Source organism: Euprymna scolopes, chromosome 3 (assembly GCF_053919585.1).
Source record: "Euprymna scolopes isolate OS-2025 chromosome 3, ASM5391958v1, whole genome shotgun sequence".
NCBI classification, from domain to species: Eukaryota; Metazoa; Mollusca; class Cephalopoda; order Sepiida; family Sepiolidae; genus Euprymna; species Euprymna scolopes.
Genome location: NC_136484.1, coordinates 67,634,540 through 67,646,267, shown reverse-complemented (window position 1 = coordinate 67,646,267; position 11,728 = coordinate 67,634,540). Strand labels below are relative to the sequence as shown.

At 32.6% G+C, this 11,728-nt stretch overlaps 1 protein-coding gene across 3 annotated transcripts in view; it reads left to right on the top strand.

Annotated features, from left to right (window-relative positions):
* The first annotated feature begins 283 nt into the window (after positions 1 to 283).
* LOC145255977 (uncharacterized) overlaps positions 284 to 11,728 on the top strand; it is a 47,500-nt gene continuing 36,055 nt past the window's right edge. For 2 of the 3 annotated variants that reach the window (XM_080114643.1, XM_080114641.1), the window contains exons 1-2: positions 1,185 to 1,549; positions 2,401 to 2,520. The gene's annotated coding sequence lies outside the window, so the exon portion shown is untranslated. Of the gene's footprint in view, positions 446 to 1,184; positions 1,550 to 2,400; positions 2,521 to 11,728 lie in introns of those variants that run through there. The other variant, XM_080114642.1, reaches the window with a different exon arrangement.

Here is an 11,728-nt window from a genome sequence, read left to right as displayed (position 1 = left end):
AACACGAACAGAGAATCAGCGGGAGCAGTTGTCGTGCCTTGTCTTATATTTGTTATGCCTTAATTTGTCGTACATGATAAGTAAAACCCGAGAAATTAACATTCCAAAACACGTTTTCGCAATTCTGAGATCAAATATATTATGAACTCTACGGTTAATTTTGTCAAATTTTCTTTTTTCAAGGAGGGGGGTCATTGTTAATTTTATTGTTTTTGTTTTTTGTTTTCGGACTATTGTCCATCATTTATATTTCTATCACGTTTCGGTCTATGTGACCTCCGGCCTTATTCAGACATACTGTTCACTTTATTTACGGTGATATTCCCCCCCCCAAAAAAAAAACGATCACAAGATGAATCCTTTATAATAAGTATTACATGGCAGCATTTAATCATACAAAAAGGTTGATACGCCGGATGACAAGAACAGGATCACAAGAGCAGTCGTGAGTATTATACGCAAAAAAAAAAAGAAGAAAACTAAATTAATTTTTTGCATTGCATCTTGTGTAATCGATCTATCTAAAAAAAAAAAAAAAAGAGGGAATTGGTGCTAATGCACATACGAACATGAACTGCCTTAGTGTATTATTTAAATATGATCGGTATGATTACTTGTGTACGTCGACTTTTCGTACTTACTTAAATCCGATGGAGTTTAATTAATTTAAAAATAAATGTCAAAATCGTGTTTGTCGGATTAAAATACGCAAGAAAAATCAGCGTAAAAAAATAATCAACAGCAATCAATGCTAAAAAAAAATGCATTGTCTGTTATTGGATAAAACGGGGGATACATCGGTCAAAACGTAGTAAAAATCTAAATATCAGATATTGATGTTGAACAATATGTATCATTCTGATTATTCGAACTACTTTTCTCATATTGGATGTTTTTCTCACAACGTTTCAGTCCATGTAAACTCCGATCTACTTCGAGTTTATCTCGTTGAACTCGACAACCTGTATATTGAATTTGAGAATCTGCACGAAATTTCTAACTGAACACCTTTATTTAATTCACATGGTAGATTGTTGTCATTCTGTCAGCCATGGCTCTGGGTAGATGTCTTAAGTAATTCGCAATTGTATTCTAAGTTTTGGCCGCGCTGAGGATTGAACCTTCAATCTACAAAACTAAGAACAGTACTTAGCACTTTATCCGTTGCGTCGTGGTTAATGTGAACAAGATCGGAGGTTACATCGACCGAAATGCTTGTGAGAATAGTCCGAATAAACGCAATTATCAATCTTCATCTAAAAAAATCACTTAAGAATATTTTGTATCTGCTGCTTCTTTTTTTTTTATCTTAAATACTTCTGTACTCAGTGACAACGTTATTTTAGATGCTGTAACGTTGTAACAACAATAAATACAATACTACACAGCATATTCTAAAGCCGGAAGTAAGCACGCATCACTAAGCAAGCGTGTTCGCTTGCACGCACGTTCGATATTGCGTACATGCTCACAGCAAAATATTTTGTTTACTCTTTCTGTTTTGTGTAATTATCTGGGCGGAAGATAGCTTCTTTGTCAATTTAAACTGGTAAGTTAATGTTAATCGTTTCTTATTTTAGTCACATTTTCTGTAAAAAAATAATATTAGTTTTAATATGCGGCGACTTATTGTGTTTTCGTTTTTTTTTGTTTTTTTTTTTTTAATGTTACCTCAGACATAATAAACATTTGATTGTGAAAGTGAAAGGTGAAAAGTATTTTCAGTTTCAGTTTCATTTATCGTATCAATTTCTCTTTTCTTTCTTTCTCCCCTTTCTCTCTTTCTTCTTCTTCTTCTTCTTCTTCTTCTTCTTCTTATTATTATTATTATTATTATTATTATTATTATTATTATTATTATTATTATTCTTCTGCATATTATTGATGTACTTGAAACCAGCAAGGCTCCCCGGCGTTACCCGAGGTCCTGGATGAAAAAATAGAAGAGTTAGCGTTCTTTTCAACCATTTATCAATAATAATAAAATTATTTTTATGACCCTCCCCCCTCTCTTAGGTACCATGTACTAATTTTATCCCTGGTGACCAGAAGCGAATAGATATTAGTTAATTTTTTTTTTTTTTTTTTTTTGCCATAATCAGCTTGAGGTCACACTGACTCTAATAATGTAAGGTATTTTTAGGTGTATATTGTGTAGTTTCTGACTTTTAGTCGGACTCACATGCACTAAGACAAAATACCGGGTTTACTTTATATGACAGAGGAGTGCTTTTTAAGGGTTTTATATTTTACAAGTGATATAGGAATTTTTTTCGTTTTTGTATTTTGGCATATGAATAGGGTGGAAGTCCATACAAAAGAAAGGCTCAACTTCGACCCCCACCCCACTCACTCTTCCTTCTCCTCGCTATCTCCTCCTTCTTTCCTTTTGCATTACAGACGCAAAAATATCTTTCTTTCAAGATGTTGGCATGAAGACCAGGTCTAGGTCAAGAAGTACTCGTACACAGGAAAAACTGCCCGTGCTACTATAACGCATTCTTGTCTGACGGAAGACAGGTAAGTACAAAATAAGTCGAAAAAATAGCAATAAATAAACCAACGAAAATTTTGCCCGCATATTTTTTTTATTGTTTTTATTTTGTTATTTTAAAATACATAAATAAAATGAATCGGTCAAGATCTGAATAAAGAGAAATCGGCTCAATTGTAGCATAGTGACTATTGAAATTTCTCATCTATTTCACTGTGTTCGCTCAAATCTTGGACAAAATTGATCGTTGGTGTTAGATTTGTATTTCTTGTCTTAAAATAAAATTGTAATTTACTTTTTAAAAGTCTTGAAAATGTTATTTTAATTCAATATTTTAATAGTTGGCGATCATTGGTTTTATTATGTTTTTAACAAAAAAATTTTAATTAAAAAAAAAATGTTATTATACAAGCAAACAAATAATCACTCTTTTTGCACACACACACACACACACACACACACACACACACAAATAAGCAGGTTCTGGCGGAATTTTGTGAATTTAAAAGCAACCATGACGAGGTAAAATTTACTAGTCGATAATTTAATGCTAAAAGTATTCGAGAAAAAAAAATGGAAAACGTTCAAATTTAAATACGTTAAAAAAGTACAATTTCATATTGAGATATGAAATATGATTTATGACCAACAATTAATTTTATCCAAAATTTGTGTGAAAACAAACTAAAATAGTGGAGATATCCTAACAACGACCATACGCCGTGATTGACAAAAAAAAAAAAAAAAAAAAAAAAAAAAAAAAAAAAAAAACAGAGTAAGTATAAATATATCAATATTGTTTTGGGGTGACTTTTTTTGACAGCTGTAAAAAAAAAAAAAAACTTTGGATGCGGCGTGCATTAATAATACTATTATTTCAGAAGACTGTGTTTATTTCGTTTTACATACGCTATTATTATTACTGGATTTTCTCTCGTGATCCTTTATTTCTGTTTCAAGTTTTAGTTGGATCACGAAAGACCAGCAGATCGTCAGCGAAAATTATTATTGCTACATAAAGGAATTTCAGAACGAAATCATAATTTTTTGTTTGTGTGCGTGCGGACGTTTTTTAGGGGGTGTGGCGCATTGCATCATTAAAATTCATACCAGATATTTTTTTTTATTAAGACAAATGATGTATGCACTAATCCTTAAAGATTATCGTTTTATTTTCAGTTTTTATTTAAAAATCATTTTAATGAATACAACGATAATCTCTGCTAATACTAATAGATTCTTTAATAATAATAATAATAATAATAATAATAATAATAATAATAATAATAATAATAATAATAATAATAATAATAATAATAATTGTAGCAGTAATCTCTATTAATAAAACAATCAAACAATATCTCGTGTCTCATTGTGTGCGTGTGTATATTTATGTGTTTTTGTGTGTATGTGTGTCTATGTGTGTTTCTCTCGCCTATGCATAACTTGTGATATATACACATTGAACTATTGTTTCAATTTATTATTGGTCGAATATTTATTAACATCAAGAATATAATTCAGAGCAAACTGAAAGATAAGCAAATCTTATTGAAAAATAAATATATAAACATAACTATATTTTGAATTTGTTTTCTCTAAACCCCCACCCCTGCCCTACCCGCCAATATATATCTCCCGGGCAATGCCGCGATTGCCGCGTATATAGAACTAGTTATAAATAAATAAATAAACAAACAGATGGTGGTGGTGGTGGTGGTGGTGGTGGAAGAAGAACTTCTAACTGTAACAATATTGATGAGCATGATATAAACCTCTTGTGAAATGTTTATGATTGTTGTGTCTTTACATATTTTTGTTTACTGTCTCTGGTAAATTTAATATTTTTTTACCTTTAACGATATAAACATACATATTGTTTTGTCCTGATAATAAATCGCTATCGTTGTTGTTGTTGTTGTTGTTATAACTCTTCGACTTAAAATCAATAATGTCATCATCAATTTATCGTCGCTATTGTCCGATCGCCGTAAACACTCGACTAATAGTAACAGCCTGACTGCATTTGCTATAGTACGTGCTTATTTTTATCAGGTGTGTTGTGACATTGTTGTGTACGACCAGAAATACATTTAACAAGATCATATTTTGGGTATTGAGTGTGCTGTGTTACATTTAACTACACGATGTTACAGCTGTTCTATCCTCGCTCAGAGAAGGATAAATTGGTGCTGGTGTAGCTGTTGTGCGTTGTATTCTACTTTCGCTTTTTCTTACGAAATTCTTAACAGAGGGCCGACATCAGTGGGATTTTTTTTTTTTTTTTTTTTTTTTTTACCAAAACGGTCATTAACGATGCTTTTTTTTTTTTTAGTTTAACCTATTTCAAACTGATAAAAATAATCAAATTAAAAAAATTAATCATTTTTACTTGATTAGTAAATTTAAAACGTTATTCTAGCAAATTACCTAACAATTTAATAAACAAAAATATCGTAAAAAGTGAATTTAACTTGAAGATATTATGCAAAAAAAAATAGCTTTTTTAAATAATCAACTGATATAAATTATTGCACAGTAAAAATAATTAAATCAAAATAAAAACTGCTTATTCTTATTTTGAATTATTCAATCAAGTGAAAATGCCATTTTTACTTGATTAAATAATTTAAAAAGCTAATTTTTTCATAGCCTTTTCAAGTTAAATTCAGTTTTTACGATATCTTTTATTTATTAAATTGGTAAATGCTAAAATAACGGTATTATTATACAAACACCGTGACAGCGTTAGGGTTAGGGTTAGGATTAGGGTTAGGGTTAGGGTTAGGGTTAGGGTTTAGGGTTAGGTTTAGGGTTAGGGTTAGGGTTAGGTTTAGGGTTAGGGTTAGGGTTTAGGGTTAGGGTTAGGGGTAGGGTTAATTCGCTGTCACGGTGTTTGTATAGTTTTACCAAAATAACTTTTTAAATTTAGAAATCAAGTAAAAAAAATGGAATTTTCACTTGATTAAATAATTCGAAATAAGAAAAATGATTTTTGTTTTAATTCAATTATTTTTACTGTGCAATAATTTATATTAGTTTGAAATAGATTAAACGTAAAAATAAACATTGTTAATGACCGTTTTGGTATTAAAAAAAAGTCCACTGATGTCGGCCCACAAATTCGGAATAGAGACATGTGAGAGAAAAAAAGCGGCAGAAAGACAGACAGACAGACAGACAGACAGAGGATGGGGTTTACTTTTATATATATATATATATATATATATATATATATATATATATATATATATATATATATTGTGTACAGAAAGTTGTTAGTTGAGACAGGTCATTGGTACCGTCGGTTTCAAGCCCGATAATAAGGCCCGTTTAAGGTATCCTTTGGCTGAAGAGAGCTTGATAAGGATACCTTAAACGGGCCTTATTATCGGGCTTGAAACCGACGGTACCAATGACCTGTCTCAACTAACAACTTTCTGTACACAAAATATAAGTACGCTCTTAAAATTTGGATTTTCCTTTTAATTGAGCACTCTGCTGGAATTCTTTTTCCAAAAAAAACTAATCATATATATATATATATATATATATATATATATATATATATATATATATATATATATATATATAACATAATTCCCCGTTTCTTTGTTCTTAGTTGAGATCCTAAATTTTTTAGTTATTTGCTCAAGAAGCCGTCCTCCCAGGCTTTGCCTCCCCATTTTGAGGAGGAATGATATATTGATTGTCCCTTGGGGCGGTTTCACCGAGGAAGCGGTTCACCTGAATACCCATCAATTCGTGATGTTGCACAAGGTTTGGACTTAATGTGGAAGTTCAACTCTTTCCAAAAGTGGACACCACTGGATAGGATCAAAAATAGTCTTAATCGGACTCGTCGGCATTCCTCGGTAGGAGCATCTCAGGCGATCAATAATACCTACCCCCTCATAAGGAGAGGATAATGCTTGAAAGGATGACCTCCTGAGACCGAGAAGACAATCACCTAGTTCAGTCACACCGAGATACCCATCTTGGAAGGCAGTGAATGCACTGAATGACACCTGCGAACATGGAATGACCCTACTAAGGATTGCACGACAATATTTCTCCAATCCATGCAGAAATTTAAATGCTTGCTAACCAACTCCCCACCCAGATTGCCTCCTTATACATCTACCCCACATCCTTTAGCACAGTTGCACCTTACGCTTGTCTGGATTGAATAATAATAAATAAAAAAATAGTGCATGTCCAATGCGTTTTCTTTTTTGGGCGGGAGAGAGGGGGGGCACACACTTTAAACTCGACTTTGTTTCTACACCACGCATCAGTGGGGATGCAAGTAAAAGTAAACCCAAGCAATCAGTTGACATTTTTTTGTTTGTTTGTTTTACGCCCTCTTTCTTTATTATAACTTCATGAGTAATTTCCTTTGAATTCCTGGGATTCCTGTCTTTATTGTTATGCTAATGGTTCGAAATGGCTACGTTGCCATCTACTAGACAAACTTGCTTTTATGCACGGCACGCGAGTGGAGCAAATGTGGAAAGGATACTAACTTGTATAAGCTACTCTCTCTCTCTCTCTCTCTCTCTCTCTCTCTCTCTCTCTCTCTCTCTCTCTATCTATCTATCTATCTCTCTCTCTGTCTTCAGACTTAGTTTTAGTGTTAAGTTGGGGGGGGGGGCTTTTCGGGAAGGTTCCATTCGGACTCAGTGTTAGTGTTAGGATTAAGAGAGGATTTTTTTCTGGGTGAAGTGCCACCTGAACATAGGATTTATAGTAGGGTTAAAGATGCTTCTTTTTTTTTTCTTTTTTTTTAAGTTGCTGAAAAACACTAATCTTTAATCATAATTCGGGATATTTGCAAAATAAAAATCTAAAAAAGAAATCCGCAAAAAAAAAAAAGGAGAAAAAAAACAAATAAAAAAATTCGTTTTGAATACTCAATAAACCAGAAAATTAAGCATTTAAGTTCAAAAGTGGAAAGGAGAGAAGAGAAGGAAGTAAGCAGAACGGAAAATGGGAAAAGAGAGTGTCTTATACAAGTTAATATCGTTTACACGTTTACTCGTTTCATGTGTCATGCTTGGAACGGCAACATAAGCTTAAAAGCAGGTTTGTATAGTTATTGCTCAAAAAGTTTTTTAACTCGTCTAGCTATAACAACGGTCATTGCGGTTGGTCTCAGATATAATAACATTTGATTGTGAAAGTGAAAGTAAGATGACATGTATTTTCAGTTTCAGTTTTATTTATTCATTTCAGTTTTTGTTCTCATTCTCTCTCTCTCTCTCTCTCTCTCTCTCTCTCTCTCTCTCTCTCTCTCTTTCTCTCTCTCTTTCTCTCTGTCTATCTGTCTGTCTGTCTCTCTCTCTCTCACTCTCTCTTTCTCTCTGTCTCTCTGTCTCTCTCTCTCTCTCTCTTGTTCATTCGCTCTACCTAAAACTAAACGAAATTCCATGAGCTAAATTCATCACCTAGAACTGTTCGTATGTGGAATAGAGTACCACGGGGCTGCTTCCCACCTAACTACAACGTGGTTGTTTTCAAGTGTAATGTAAACAAATTATTTTTGAATTGTCCTCTTAAATAATCAAATTCTGCCCAATCGCCATCATCATTACTAATCATCATGGTGTTGTCTCACCATCCACCTGACACTCGTTTACTTCCTATCCTTGAGTAGCCTCTGGCCTTTGATAACTGGTGACATCTTATTAAAAAGAAAAATTCTACACTTGGAATTATTGTGACTTCATAGTGAAACAAATTAATCATTTTGTATATAAATTGCAATCTTGATTTTAAAATGAAGGAAGCAAAACAAAGTTTGTCAGTCAATTAACTAAAACATAATTAAGTTTACCCGATGTTATCCGGGAGTTTTTTTTATTTTCATTTTCGTTTCGCTCATTACACCACTCTGCTGGTCCACAAAATATGTACATCTTCTGAAAGATAATTCAATGAAGGAATATGTTAATCTTTTTTTTTAATAAAATCGATCGGATGTCATATTAACCGTTAAAATTTAATTACATAAATACTTTCGATTTTTTAAACCCTTTGATGTATGTTCATGTGTGTGCATGTGCGTGCGTGCGCGCGCGTTAGTGTGTGTGTGTGTAGAACGATCTCTACCAAACTAGTCTATTAATTTTTAGTCTGCAGACTTGAAACTTGGTATATATGGGGTTCGGACCTGTGGAACAAATTCAATTTGATTCCTAACCAGGAAAAATAGTTGCTAAGGTGTAAAAATGTAAAAATTGGATATTGGCAGGTGTAAGTCGACTTAAAGTGCTCCTTCACGCATGCACAAATATACATTTATACATTAAATTAAGTTAATTCTTAAAGTTTTGATATCTATCTGTCCTTAGGTCATATAGTAGTAAATACTGCTGGAGAGATAAATCTTTTGGTTTTGATTCTAGCTAATGGCACCCAAGGCATTTTTTGTTGTTGTTTTAACTTTTGTAAATTATTAATATATATTGGATACAATATAATAATCAATAGAGTTTTGGCTCTATAATATCTAATAAATACAAAATCTGCATGAATTAAAATATAATATTTAAGCATATTTTATGACTGGGCAACGCCGGGAGACATGCTAGTCATAAACTATAAGCCAAAGTTGTATGTCATTTTTCTTTTATCAAATTATTATTTTTTGAATTAAGATGTTAAATTTATTAATTAAACTTTTTTAATTAACTATTTTAAATACATTATTAATTAATGAATAGGTTTGAATTTCTTTTAGTTTGAATTACTTACTAGACAAAATCCTTGAGTTATCTTCAGTTTTTCCGTACACTGTTCAAGGATTTGTCAGGATAACATGACATGAAAATACTTTATTCTACAAGAAAACTCTGACCAGATATTCAAAATAAAATAGTATTCGAAGTCCAAATAAGATTTCCTTGACATGGCTCAAGAATGGTGCACCTTTTTCAAGTGATGTCGTCTCAAGTAACAGCATTTAGCTGTACACTCGACCAGACTAGATTAATTCTTCTCGAGGCGCTGGTAAGATCAAGAGACCACAGGACACATATCTCTTCTCTAATCTCTAATCTATATATCTATAAAAGTGAGAATGTGTGTGAGGACACTTCTCAACCTATGTACTTAACGAATTTTTGATCTACAGACAAAATTGTGTATATAGCATATTCAGACATCTAGAAAACTTTTTAATTGGTTTTCATTCGGGGAAAAAACGGCTGATAAGGAGTCAAAATTGAAAAATTGGTACCCATCTCCCCCTCCACCAAAAATGAATGAAAAAATACTTTAAAAAATACTTCTAGTTTGCACCACCGGAGTACTTTTCTACGACCACTCTGACAACTCTGTACATTGTTGAATTAAATGTTGATAAAATTCCTTTCCTTGACGTCCTTATTTACACTTCCAATAACACTTTTAGCACCTCCAATTACAAAAAACCTACCTGCTATAATTCTTGCCTTCTAAACTTCAAGAGTGAATGTCCCCACCGATACAAAATAACCATCAAAAACCTCTTCAACCGAGCAAAATTTATCTCTTCCAACAAAAAAAATACGACTCAACGAATTAAAGAAAAATTCTAGCAAACAAGACCAAAATACTACACCACAAAACGAATGTAAAAAAAACTTAAAATCTTAGCGGCTATATATATCAAAACGCAAAAACCTACCTTAAATCAGGCCACATTTCAAAATAGTATCAATATACTCGAATGCTTTGCATAACTCATTCTCCTCCCTCTACCCACCTGTACTTGCCACTTACCCTAGAACGGTAGGCTCTCCTCACTTCCCCCTACCATTAAACCCCTCTACCGGAGTCAACAGTCCAACGACCCTCACTCACACCCCATTTATTACTATTTAAGTAAATCTCTTATAATCCCCAATCCCTTACCGAGACTAACACACTTTCCTGAGGATGTGAAGACGATTTCATGAAAAGTTAAAACTGTGGACACTTTGAGAAGAAAGAATGCTTGGACCTTACATCCATACGCTCGATGTATATAGAAAAAGATAATACGAAAAATTGAAAAAATAAAAACAGGTATTACTAAACAGAAGCTTTCTGTTATTTTTAACAATGTCTGCATGAATGAAAAACTGCTGCCTAAATACACGAAGTATATATATATATATATATATATATATATATATATATATATATATATATATATATATATATATATACTTCGTGTATTTAGGCAGCAGTATATATATGTATATATTACTGGTCAGTTGGGGAGAGAAAAATTAATTAATTACTTTACTACTTCGACGTTTGAATAGTAAAAGAGAACTTCAGTTGTACACTCGGATATCTATGCATTTCATATAGAGATCAAGTGTTAATTCAGAAAGAGCATGTTTATAATATTTTTATTTATACAAACATTATTGATTACATATTACATGTTTCTACAATGTCTCTTTCTAGAGAGACTTCATCATTTGACCTGATAATGTAGTCTCTCTGAAAGGGACATATAAACAAACATACTGCACACACACACACACACACACACACACACGCATATATATATATATATATATATATATATATATATATATATATATATATATATATATCCCACAAGCCACAATTATTTTTTTTAATGATGATTCAAAGTTGACAGGTGTCTGTTGTTTGTTGGATAAAGGAATTTGAAGATCGTGCACACGCACAAATTTCAGGTTAGCAGAGAACAAAGAAAAACCAGGAACAAAGAGATTCAAGGTTGGCCTTTGTATACACATATTGACCTCTGATGGAACAAAGAAAGAAATTGTCACTAAAAACAGGAGGTCTGACGAACACAAATAACAGAAAGAGAGAGAGGGGGCGGAGAGAGGCGTGCGATTGTCACGTCGTTAGCTCGCGACTTCCAATCTCCATCTTACACCACTCTTTCTCGGCACATCCTACTACCATTGACAGGCAAAATAATAAATTAATATTTGTTTATGAAATCGTCTACGTGTTTGATTGTTAAACCCGCTGGAACAAGCAGAGTGTATACATCTTTGCATCTCTGCATGCATCTTTGTAGAAGTGCAACATAACATGATTATATATATGTGACTGCGATAACCAGAGGTCGTTATAGAGAAGACCGACTATACAATAGTTTGGAGATATAAGTTGTCCTTTTTTAATAAATTCTATCGTGAAAGAGTGCACCAATCGACTTCCAATGTCAAGGTTAAAGACAAAATAAGGGCATAAAACACA